Genomic DNA, 12,180 nt, shown 5'->3' on the forward strand with positions numbered 1-12,180 from the left:
GGCGCCTTTTACGATAATGATGTCGGAAAATAGCAACGGCGGCGCTGCTTTTAGTGGTAGTAGTTGCTCCAAGCACCGAGAGCGATGGTTGTCGTGGTTACCTGTAATAGCTTGCGTCGACCCCTGGCACGCCTGTCAGCTGACAGCATCATAAAAATGCTCGCTACACCACAAGCCTGTCCGCAGTGCGAAAGTGCACGGAACTCGCGTTTGGCACGGCTCAGACATCCCCGCGTGTTGGGTTGATGCCGTGCCCTTTCGCGCATCGTAGCCACTTAGCAACAGGACTTTCGACGAGTTGGTGACAAAGACCAACAACACGCCCAACTGGCCGGTGCATTTCACAATCACGACCTCCCGTACAATTGAACTGAGTTGAAGAAAGGAAACACGATTGCATCTGCCATTGACGAAGCTTGACGAGGCAGCCAAATCAACGCCAACTACGAAACCTGCTGCTCCGGCACTCATCGGGGAAAAAAGTTAAGTGTAGACAAACCACCGAAAAGCAATTTATCACTTCGAACCCGGGCCCGGGTGGCGCACACTTTATGAAAGGAGCAGATGATTTATTCGTGCTGACGTGGATCGACTTCCTGCACGCCCCGCCTCCAGCACCCCGAGAATCGATGCTCGACTCGATGTTCGATCAATGTAGTAATTAATTACGAAACTCTTCTCGATGAGTACACGATGTCTTTCCAGGTCCACGGATCTAGTGGCCTGGCCTGTTCGATTCGGTTGAAAATGATTTATTTGCCTCACGAGTGGCCGAAGAGACAGAAGACGAAGAAGGCTCACCCACCCGAGTGCAATCAAGCCCAACCGACCAGCCTTTTGGGCCCGAGACACGCAGGATCTTGTGGGCGGGGGGGCCTAGCACAGAACGTGGGAGCTAGGATACAGGGCAAAACTAACCACTCATTGCCGCATCGGTAACCAGCCGATCGATGGCCGTGTAATCAGCGCTATCGGAACCATAAAGCGTATCCAGCCGACGATCCTTCGTCGGAACGGTTTTCTAATCCGAAGTCCTTGCGTTTTTTTTTGTTCCACGCACGTCAAATTCCGTCAAAGCGCCGGTCAAGAGCTCGGGGTGCATTGATTTGCGTGTGTCTCGCTTGTAAATTATTGTAATACCAGGCTGTTCAATTAGTCTGGCGGTTCAATAACAGAGGACGGTCTTCATATGAACGTAGGTGAAGATTTATTATTTATGGACCATTTTTTTTACAATGGAAAAAATTATTTTCTTATTACATTATTTCCAAAAAGTATTTTTGGAAGGTTTAAATCAAAGGAAATTGATACACGAATGTGGAAAGTATAGAAGAACTCTTCGCTTTCAATCAATACAGTAGCAAGATGGGTAACTGTATTTAAACGTAAAAGCTTTGTAGACGATCTACGTCAAGAACGTCCAAAAGCAGTAGCATCGCCTGTAATCCTAGTGTTAAATTTATTCACTCTCGAGTAAGCGACAAACTAAAAACCTTTATTGTAGATCCTCTTTTATTACACCGTAATGTGATAGTTGAAGGTGAAGGAGCCCAAAAATTATAAGTCTTTCTTTCTCCACTGTCTGTCGTGAACTGCCCGTTTCTCGCTTTTCCATCTTCTCTAAAGATGTCGTACTAGCTATAGTTTCTAATAAGGTCCGCCAGGTGCGCTGGTGCCAGCGACTAGGACGTACCATGATATTCATTTTTTACGCAACACCTATAAAAATACATAATATCGTTTTGGGGAATCGAAACAAAAACGTATTCGAAAACAACTTTCTCGGCAACATTTGGAGCGTTTTCGAAAGGATAAAGTGAATTTTGTACGTCGACTCATAATGGATAAGACTTCCGTCTATCCCCATGATCCTGAATCAAACCAAGAGGCTAAAGAGTGATAGGAAGATGGGGTCGTCAGTTGTTTAGGACGCGAAAGGAATTTTGTTTGTGGAATACTTGCAAACTGATAAAACAATAAATTATTATTATAACTAAAAGGCTTAAAGACCAACTGAAAGACCCGGTATGTAGAAGAAAAAGATCTCTTTTCATCAGGACAATTCAACAGATGTGGCCCCTAGCGACCTCCATCTGTTTCCAGACCTAAAATAAATTCATAATACTGAAATTGTAATGCATAATAAAGTGTGTTTCAAACCTTAAAATTGTTTCTTTCCTTATCGAACTGGCAAACCTATTGAACAACCGAAGTATGTTTTCCGAAGATTTTTTTTGGGCGGCTTGGTACACGGAAAGCTCCAAAGGGCCGGTCACAGACACACGCGGGTGTTGCCGGGTTCTCGCGCTTACCGGTGAGCGCTGGAAGGCGATGAACCGCCCGGATGAATGAGTGCCCCGAACGACGCGAGAACCCGCAGGTTTGGCCGCTCGGTTCAACGCACGCTTCCACAGCCAATCCGGCCACGGTGTCCCGCCAGTTGGATTCTGTGCGTCGTTAGCGTAACCGGTGGCGCTCCGAGGTCCGAGGAACACCTTCTCTCCTGCTGCGAACACGGCGACCAGTGTCTGCCCGGTTCCGGACTTTCAAACGCACACACACACGTAACGGTGCACACCGGAACAGGCCCGGCGGCTGCGGCGGCGGTAGTGTGGCGTGAATATAAACACACGCGACCGTGAAGATGCGGAAAGCGACTTGCCAGACGCTGCGCCAGACAGACGCGCGATCACCGATCGGCAGCAGTTTGCGTCACTGCCGCTGCTGCTGGCGGCCAATTCTCCGTTGCCCCGTGTCCCGTGCCCGTGCCATTTGTTGATCGGAGCGCGCCACAACCAGGTGTTGTCGCCGCCATGTGCCGCCCGTGGGGTTGAGTGAATGAATGAAGCAGGTCTCTCTCGCTTCCGATGGAGGCGCCTGGTGGCCGTCGATTGGCCGACCGGCCGGAGTGAAATCTGTCCCGGGTGCCGGTGTTGTGTGACACAGGACACGGTGCGATTTGAACGGTGTTCGAGATCTCTATCGTCGCGTGAGCAGTTGAACCACCCTTGAGTGCATCCTTGAGTGCGTGACTGGGAAAACGGGGTTACCATTCTTATCAATCCGCGCCCGCGGTGAAGGTGAATAATTTATCGATACACCCCTGGGCCCGTGGCCCTTACCTTCCCGGAAGGCGGCTGGCGTCGGGTAGTGGAATATAATATTAAAGTGATGAAAATAAATCGAATTTTGCGACACGCTGTGTGTGCCGTGTGACAAGTCCTCAGGGCGCGTGTGTGTGTGTGCCGTCACTAGGGCAGCGAAATTGAATCAAACAACACGACACGAGGTATAGGCTGTGCCAGCCGTGACAGAGGCGTGAAGTATGCCAGCCCCGAGCTGAACCCACCCGTCAGCTGTCAGTGAGCGATCCTCCGTCTTCGTTTTACCGAGAAAAGTCCGCCGAATCGTTTCGGTAGTTGGAATTTGCGTTTGCGTCTATCTCCGTGCTGTGTGTGTGTGTGTGTCAAAAGGAGTGGGTGCCGTGCCACGGAATAGTTAGTGCTGCGTGCGCGCCGACTTGGATGTTGCTTAGATGTCGGTGAAAGACTAATTTAAGAGCAGCGAACTTGCCGGCCGTGACTAGTGTAGTTGCGCACCGCACACGCCGAGTACCAGCTCCGGCCGCCGATAAATGATGACCGATTGCTGCAACCAGGGTCACTCGGGTTATTTTCGTTGCCCGTTACATCATTCGCAGTGATCTACACCCACAGTAGCAGCAGCACCAGCGACCGCGTCTTGAAGACGCGGAGTCCGGAAGCGTCCGGCCAAGGGAACGGCACAGCATCACCGTCAGCCACGACACGATGATGGTAAGCGGGCGGGTTTATTTGAATTTTAAATGCGCCGTGTCTTTCGCCAGCGTGGTGACAGCCACACAAAATGGTGACGTTCACTTAAAGTGCGACCTGGGCTGCGGTGTGCGCAGTCACGCACTTTAAACCGTGAGCCCCCCCCGGTCCCAAGCTCCCGCCGGGCTCCAATCGAGATGCGCCAGTCAAGCGGGAAGGCAAAAGATAAATTGAATAATTTCAAAAATGCGCCCGAACCGGCCCCGGCCAGGCCGGACCAAGTTTCCTTCGGCGTAAAGTAAACAACTTTTACAGCAAGGAACGAGGAACGGTCACCTTGGAAGGGAGAGAGACGGGGTCAACAAGGTAAGGCGCCCTTGAGGGCCTACTTGGGAGGCGAGATCACCCGAAAATGCCACCGTCACCGGACAAAGAATGAAACATTTCCCCGAAGTCTCCAGCACGCGCCCTTTCGCCTGCGCCTGCGGTTACTGTTCTGGAAGCGAAATTCATATTTCATTCCTTTATTTGCGTACCCCTTGGCCGGCCGCCCGTGTTGGCGGTTTCCTTGCGCATAAGGAAAGGGAGATAAAAACACGCGTGACCGATCAGCAAAAGGGATCCGGTGGCTAAAGGTTCGACGCCGCCGCGAACTCGGGCCGACCGCGGGCCGTTTTGGGGTAACCGTGGTTGTTGGACAACTTAATTCGATCGAATGTCTTTTTCTGCTCCCGAAACCGCACGTGCCCCGGGACACAAAGCCGGCCGGTCCCGGGCCCAGGCCCAGGCCAGCCGGGGATCCCGACCGTGGAACAACATGGAAAACAAACAGTAATAAAAATTTAGTTTGCTGACTTCTGCGAATCTGCGATGAAGAGGCGGGGTTGGTGGAATTCCTGGCCGACCTTGCCTCCTTCGCAAAGTGTACCAAGGGCCGTCGTTTGTTGTTGTTGGTTCCGTTATTTCTGCGGAATAAAGATGATTACTAGGTCCAAAAGTTGGAAATCGAATTTTTTTCAAAGAAATCACATGTTTATTGCATTGAAATGAAAAAGTCTATTTTACTCAAAGTCAATTCATTTTATGTGCCATCGCTAGCTGACAATATCGATGAATATGAATGATAATCGGAAGGCGCCAAGATTGTATTGCTTTCTGTGTAGGCGCATTGTCATGGAGCCAAGTTACGTTACCGTGTCTTCTGGTCCAATCTGGTCGTTTTTCGATAAATGCAAGGTTCCAATTGATCAGTTATTGTTGGTGGTGATCTGTATGAACCGTTTCAGCAGGTTTTAGGAGCTTGTGATACACCAGACCTTTCTGGTCCCACCAGACACACAGCATTGTCTCTTTGCCGAATCGTTCTAGTTTTTCAGTCGTAGTTGATGACTTTCCCATGATTTTTTCTGTTTCGAATTCTTAAAATGAATCAATTTTTCATCGTCAATCACAATCTAATGGAGAAATGACTTCCTTTCGAATCTGGCGAGCAGAGTTTCGCATTCGGTTTTTTGGTTTTCCTTCTGTGTTTCGTTCAGTTCATGTGGCACCCATTTTCCAATCGTCTGAATCTTTCGCAAGACCTTCAAAACGTAGGGGTATGAAGTATTGGGACGCAGTTAGCTGATCCACGTGTTGTTGTTGCGTTTGCGTGTAATTTTCCTCCAAAAGTTCGTCCTCGAACTTTCCTTGAGTCCTCCGACTTTCTTTTTGTTTGTGAAGTCACAATACCGCCATGTTTATCTTCCAAGAAGAGAATGTTGCCAAAATATCATAATAAAGAGGACAGCAAATTGACAGCCAGAGCCATCTGTTTACACAACCCGATTTTTGACTGTAAGAGCTCATAAATACAGTAAAGTTTCCACATAAAGATGATTAAATATTTTCCCGTAACAAGTCCCCGCCGGTGCCGTTTCGCTGTCTGGTTTATGGCAACGATAACTGCATGTTTAGTACGCCGCTCACCAACCGGTGTCGCAGCAGGTGTTTTCCGACGACAACCGGTGCCGGGATGGTTCCGGACCCCGTGACCTTGGCCATGTACTGCGAGCATCGCGCAGCAAAAATCGCGCTCATTATTTGTCCAATTTTAGAGCTCTCCCGGGCAGGTCTCGGAATTGGACCCACGCGTAGACTCCGGTGGTCTTACGGTCATTGCCAGACGAATATTTACGACTGCTACGATTGCGCGCAGGCAAAGAAGCCGCTATAAGCCGTTCTTCAAAGAGAAGGACGCCCAAGATGGACCGGGAGCCGCGGGGAAACTCCGTCCAATCCAGTTCACTACATAAAAGGCGCCCGTTTGAAGTCCGGGACGCCGCTCGGTCCCGGGGGCTAATGCAATCAGGTGGCGGCCCCGAGCATATGTGAAGGAGCGTAAGGAATCTGCGTGCTCGCAACCCTTGTCACCGGAATTGATTGATTTCGCACAGCATCGGCCGGGGCGATGAATGGCCGGCGAAGAGAAGCATAAGCCCCTTCCGGCTTCGTCCGGTATTTATACAACCCATTCGAAAGGGGTCCGGCCACCGCGATGTATGATAACGTTTGGCCCGGCCCGGTCGTTAGTACCTTTTTGCTTCCTTAAATCACCACGATAATGCGGCGTCGGAGGTGGCGGCGGCGGCGGCCTATATCACTCTCTCCCCGAAAGGATCCGTTTCGCGTTTGACGCGTGCAGATGGGGCGAAGACAAACAAGCCGTCGAGATGGGTAAACATTTTGCGGAACCCTCCGGGGGTTGACACACACACACACACACTGATGCCCATGCTGGCTGTGTCGGCAAGGATTCCGCCCTTCTGATTCGGCTTTTCGTTTCAAGAACCGAGTTTTGTCAACCCGGATTTTGAAATTCCGCTCACGGCAGTCGGTTTCGTTCGACGTCGCACTTAAAGAGCAGTCAAACGGTGGCCTTTATCGATCGTCTCGACGGTCCGGAAATCAATGCTTCATTAGCCGTCTGCTGTCTGCCCCGTTGCCAGTCGTTCCGTGTGTGTGTGCCGTGTGGCCGAAGCGGGCCGGGAAAAATCGTTGTAAACGACCTACACCAAAGAGGCGTTACGGATCGGACGGATCAAAGGATCAAACAACACATCGCACAGTGCGCCGACGACGACGGTACACTGCGGCGCTGCCAGTGCCAATCCCCGGAACACTCCGGCCCGGGAAAGGCCGGAGAAGATTTGGCCAGTGGCTCACAACGGCTCGCTTGCCGATCTTGAAGGCTTTCGGGGCTTTACTGGTGTATCCGCTTCGCTTCTATCGGTCGGTCTCCGCGGGTCGATCTTTGACCCGCCCATTAATTATGTCTCATTCACGGTTGGCAGTTAATTAAACGGACACGCATTGTCTTAATTAAAATCAGGTTCCGGCTCCGGGCTTCCGGAGCATTTTTATTTGTCCAAAGTGAACTAAACCCTCATTTGTGCCGTAACGTGATGCAAAATCGAATAAACCGATCCGGAACGATGCGAGGGCAATAAAACGGGGCCGGTTTCTTGCCGGAGTAAAACCAATATTGTTTCGGGTGTTACGGGTGAATTGAATTTAGAACGCTCACCACCACCACGTGTGTGAGCGCCAGGGGAGGCTAATATCGACAAACACGGCCTCCTCGCCAACACACCCCGGTGCTGTCCGGTTTTGGCTAATCCTCCGCAAAATCCGCTCCACTCCGGATGCTCGCTCGATTGACAGGGCGACCCGGTTACGAGGGGTAATTCCAAGACAAACTTTTGACATCCAATCTTCCCCCGGATGTCTTGCTCGACGTGCCCCGGGCAGAGGGTACACGCACACAGTAACCTAACACACGCGGACAGTAACCTTCAGCTGCGGGCGGGGGTCACAAACTCACTTAAATCACTTATCGATGGGGAAACACAAACTTGTCTCCTAAGTCCTAGTGACGCCTGAGTGAGGCGCTCGAAACGTCTTCCAAACGAGCGAGAGAGCGAGAGAGCGAAAGAAACTCGGATCCTGAACCAAGGTGCAAGAATTCTAATTTAAAAAACTGTAATGAAATTGGACAAACATTCAATTAGAGAGCGACCACTATTGCTTCCGGTGCAACCGGATGGCGGCGGCCATTGTTTTCGTCTTCTTGCTAAATGAGCGTTTCACGAAACGTCCTCGTCCTCGGCCCGTCCATCACCGGGCTCCTGGCCGAGCAATCCGATTAGTCGACGACGACGGGTCAGGTGTGTGTGGGTTTCGTTCGTTCGCTTGGTCCATCGGTCGGCCACATCGCTCCATCTTTCCATCTCCGGCCCAAGCAAATCTGCTGGAAACACACATTTCGGGAATTAAAAATGCTAATGCGATTATTCACATCCTCCTTCAGCTGGCTTGGGCAGTGTTTTGATTCCGGCGGTCGGAGATCGGCCGCGGGAATGATTTACTTCCCGGCCCGGATGTCGGAAAAGAAAAACACCTATTAATGTCGGGAAATCACACGCGCGGTTTAGTGTGCGGCCCTTGTGTCCGAATTACACGGAATAACAGACCAAAGGCGAACGAACGGAACCGAAAACAGTATTGTAATTAATGCGGAGCGAGCCACCAGGCTAGCGTAATCCTAGGTCCTGTCATCGTAAAACACGCCCGCCACCCCCCGGCCTGGATGGAGCTTCGAAACTCATTTCAGCTCGGTTTCTGTGTTTTCTCGCAGCGTCCCAGGGTGTGCCAGGACCCGGACGTGCCAGCGTCAGGTGCAACGTGTGCGCTCTCGTTGACCACCAGAATCCGTGCCAATTTCGTGTATCCCGTGGCCCGACTAGCTGTCACAGCTGAGTGGTTGGGTTTTTCTGTAAAACCGCACACGGCAACAGAAGAAAAAAAAACGGCAGGCACACATAACCCGCCAGAAACTAGACTCAACTTTATGGTGGCCACCGGCCGACCGATGCTGGAATGTTCGGGCTGACGCGGGAGTTACAAAACTAAAACCCGAAAACGTAAAACTGCGGTCGTGGAAACGTGCCAAAAAGCTACCATTAAATGTGTGAAGTCCTCCGCCCAAGGGCTGAAGTGCGCTCCGCACCCCCGGGGGAGTCCTGAGTCGGAAGGGGGGCAGTTTTATTTTGCCCCTTTGTGCCATTCCGTGCACCGTACATCCGCCCTTTCGCTCGGTGCAATTCGGTGGTAAGAGCGATGCGTACTTAAGTTTTACTTAGCCGGGGCGTGTGGGAAAGTTGGAAAAACGTGCCTCCAATTTTATCCATCCGGCAGTTTTGTTTTTTTGGGGGGAACTCTTTTCTCTCTCCCATCTCTCAGAGTTTGGCTTTTGAAGTGCTCGGCAAGTGCTCCGGAAAAAACAAATGGCCGGCACCATATTTATGCCGGCACCCGGCGCATAAGCATTTTAAGCTTTTACCCCGGGTTAAGCGTGTTTGCGGCGAGCTATAAAGTCAGGCTCAGCCACAGCTCACGTATGACTCGGGCGAGTGGGAATACGTGGCCCCCTCAGGTAGGGCATACCTAATTATGAATAATTTTGCGGACCAACTACCAACTACCACACGGAAAATTGACGTCAAGTGAGAAAACCCTCGAATAACTATGGCGCACTTTACATTCTTCTTAATATTTGCAAATGAAATGAGCGCCCCGTTTTGGCTTCGCTTTGCACCGAACGAGTCGATTACGATTATTGGCTGAAACTGCGTCCTGCGAATGATTGAATTATGATTTGTAATTCGAATTCGAACTCATTCGCAAATCAAAGCAAGCTCCGGCTGCGGTATTAGCAGAGCCCGTGCCCGTGTTACTAGGTAAATATCGATCAAGTACTCTTTGAATAAATATTCTGACGTACGCATGTTATGGTGAGAAAATAGTTGAAAAAGTTTTGCACCAATCTCGTTTTTCTGTCAAACATGAAACTAAAATTGTTGACCTGACCGAAACTGACCACACTGGGTGTCATGTCCTCTGTGTTCTCAGATGTCAAGGAAGCAACTGAAGTCCGCTTTGGTGTTTGCTATTCCTCAAAGATCATTTACGTGATGCTGACGATCTCAGGTTGTTCGTTGGTGTGCTCGTAATAAAAAATGTTCTTATGTCTGCAATGTCATATCCTTTTCAAATAACAAGGCCCAAGGGTCTTGGGTACACATACCGCATCGCCTCTTCTGTTGTCCCGCTAGTTGACTTTTCATTTCTTATTGACTTTACTGTGTCCGTTAATCAGTGTAATGATGTTTTTGCTTTCCTGTCTTCATCGTAACTGTTTTATGCATTTATCGTACACCGGTCAGTCAGGCAACAAGGCATTGCCGACCGAGGCGACTCTGTTTGTGTAATAAAAAATATAAATAAATAATGGGGTAACATAAAAATAATATTATTGCTTTTAACATAACTGATGCTTAAATTTGTAACATTAAAATTGTGCCATGTTGTGGAGTGTTTAAAATTGCTCTACATCTAAGTCATTAGAAAACTTAGTTACTTTTTTCCTTAATTAATTTTTAACAGTTTAGATATTTTAATTTATTTCATTTTATCCGGCCATACCTAAGAAGATCCAACTGTTGTGTTTTAAATATAATTACCATAATTTATTGCATCGCAACCGAATCGAATGTCTCTCATATTCATCTATTAATGGAACTTTTAATTTCGAATGAAGATTTTCAACTTCTCGCCAAACTGACAGGACTTACATCGTAAAGTTTCATCTTTTTCATCGTTTTGAAACCACCGACAGTAAATTGCGATCGCCGTGAACCGCTTCAGCGATTCCCGTTCAAAAGGAGCCGCTGTTTCGCTACTTTCAGCGGCCGGCTGTTGTCAGCTCATTCGCACGCTCCTCATTATGTGTCGGTTGGTCGAATCGGAAGGCTCCCAAATTTATGAACCCAGATTTATTTCGATGTAATTTATTTAACAATGAACAACATTTAAGCACGCGGCTCAAACTTTTGACCGAACCCTCGTTTTGATCAATACCCCTGTTGCTGCGAACAAGCAACGAAGAAAGGTAACGTAATTTCGGCCGGCACTAGGTATCGGAGGCCAAACTTTTGCCATTTATCATCTCATCTTGCGGTTCAATCATTTCGCGTTCGGAGCTTCTATTTTTTCGCCCCAAACTGCACACGCGCTGCGAAAGAAACTCTCGAGCCGTGGCATCGACTGCTTTCTGGAATTGAAAATATCACTCCCTTGGACCCGTTGATTCGGGTTGGACCTGGACACCGGGACCTGCGGTGTTGAGTTTCTCGCATTTAACCACAGAAGCTGAAGAGCCGATCCGTGTGTGTGTGTTTGCTTTTTGCGGGGGGACACTTGTGGCCCGGTTTGCACTTCGGTTCCTGGTGATGCGATCTGCGGCGCTTTTTCTTTTACCATCCCGTTTCGAACGGGAACACCACGAATGGATGGTTTAATGCGGTTCCGAGCGTTCGGGGCATTCCGATAAGTAGTGTTTGTGTGTGTGTACGTGTGCCCGGAAAACGGAAATTCCTTGCCCCATTATGGAACCAATCGGTCTCTCTGTCGCCCGATCGTCCGTGCGATTCAAATGCTCCGCTGGATAGAGGGAGCTTCATATAAATATATAGACAGTATAATGTGAAGTGTTTGATAAGCTGTTAACGACAGGCACGATATTCTCCGCAGTCGGTTCGATTCGTGAAGTGGAGTGCGGAATCAAATTGATGGTTCCATTCCGTTTCCGTGCGTCTTGAGCAGATCTGGACTCGTCGTGTCGTGGCCGCCGCCACACTCGGGGAGGTTTGCTTTCAATTGGTTTCTCGCCCTCAATGGTGGTGGAAATTACGGGCTTAACGGAAACTTAACGGAAAAACTTTAACGATCTATCAAGTGGTGCAAGGCCAACAGGAATCCGATTCGAAAAAGAGCCAGGAAGCATATTAGGTCGGGGAGAAAGAAAATCATTATTTTTGCGTGAAATTCGAAACATTATTTAAGATGTTCCGGCAAGTCGGAGCTAGGTCAATTATCCACCGAGAAAAAAGAGATAATTCCTTGTTGCCGGATCCGGACTATTGGTCAAACGTTAGCTATAAACGGTCCAGTTGTTGATAGCAGAAATCTGAATTTAGTGTTTGGCCATACGGAAGCAACTCATAATAAATTATTCCTTTCATGTCCCACCAGATCCTTCCTGGACGTTAGGCCGCCGTTCCTGGCTTAGTTATTTATGCAAATAGTTTTAAACTGTTTTATAGTCGATCTTTAGCTCCTGGGTGATGCTACGACTACTAACATGCCGATGAACTTCGAATATTTCTGTGATTTCTGTTTGTTGACTTCCATCGTTCACACCGTGATTCTCACAAACAAAGGACAATAAAAGTTTTTTTTGTGTGAAATATCTTGATAAAGACCATAAACTTCATGTTGTTTGCTCAAT

This window comes from Anopheles cruzii, chromosome 3 (assembly GCF_943734635.1).
Source record: "Anopheles cruzii chromosome 3, idAnoCruzAS_RS32_06, whole genome shotgun sequence".
Lineage (NCBI taxonomy): Eukaryota > Metazoa > Arthropoda > Insecta > Diptera > Culicidae > Anopheles > Anopheles cruzii.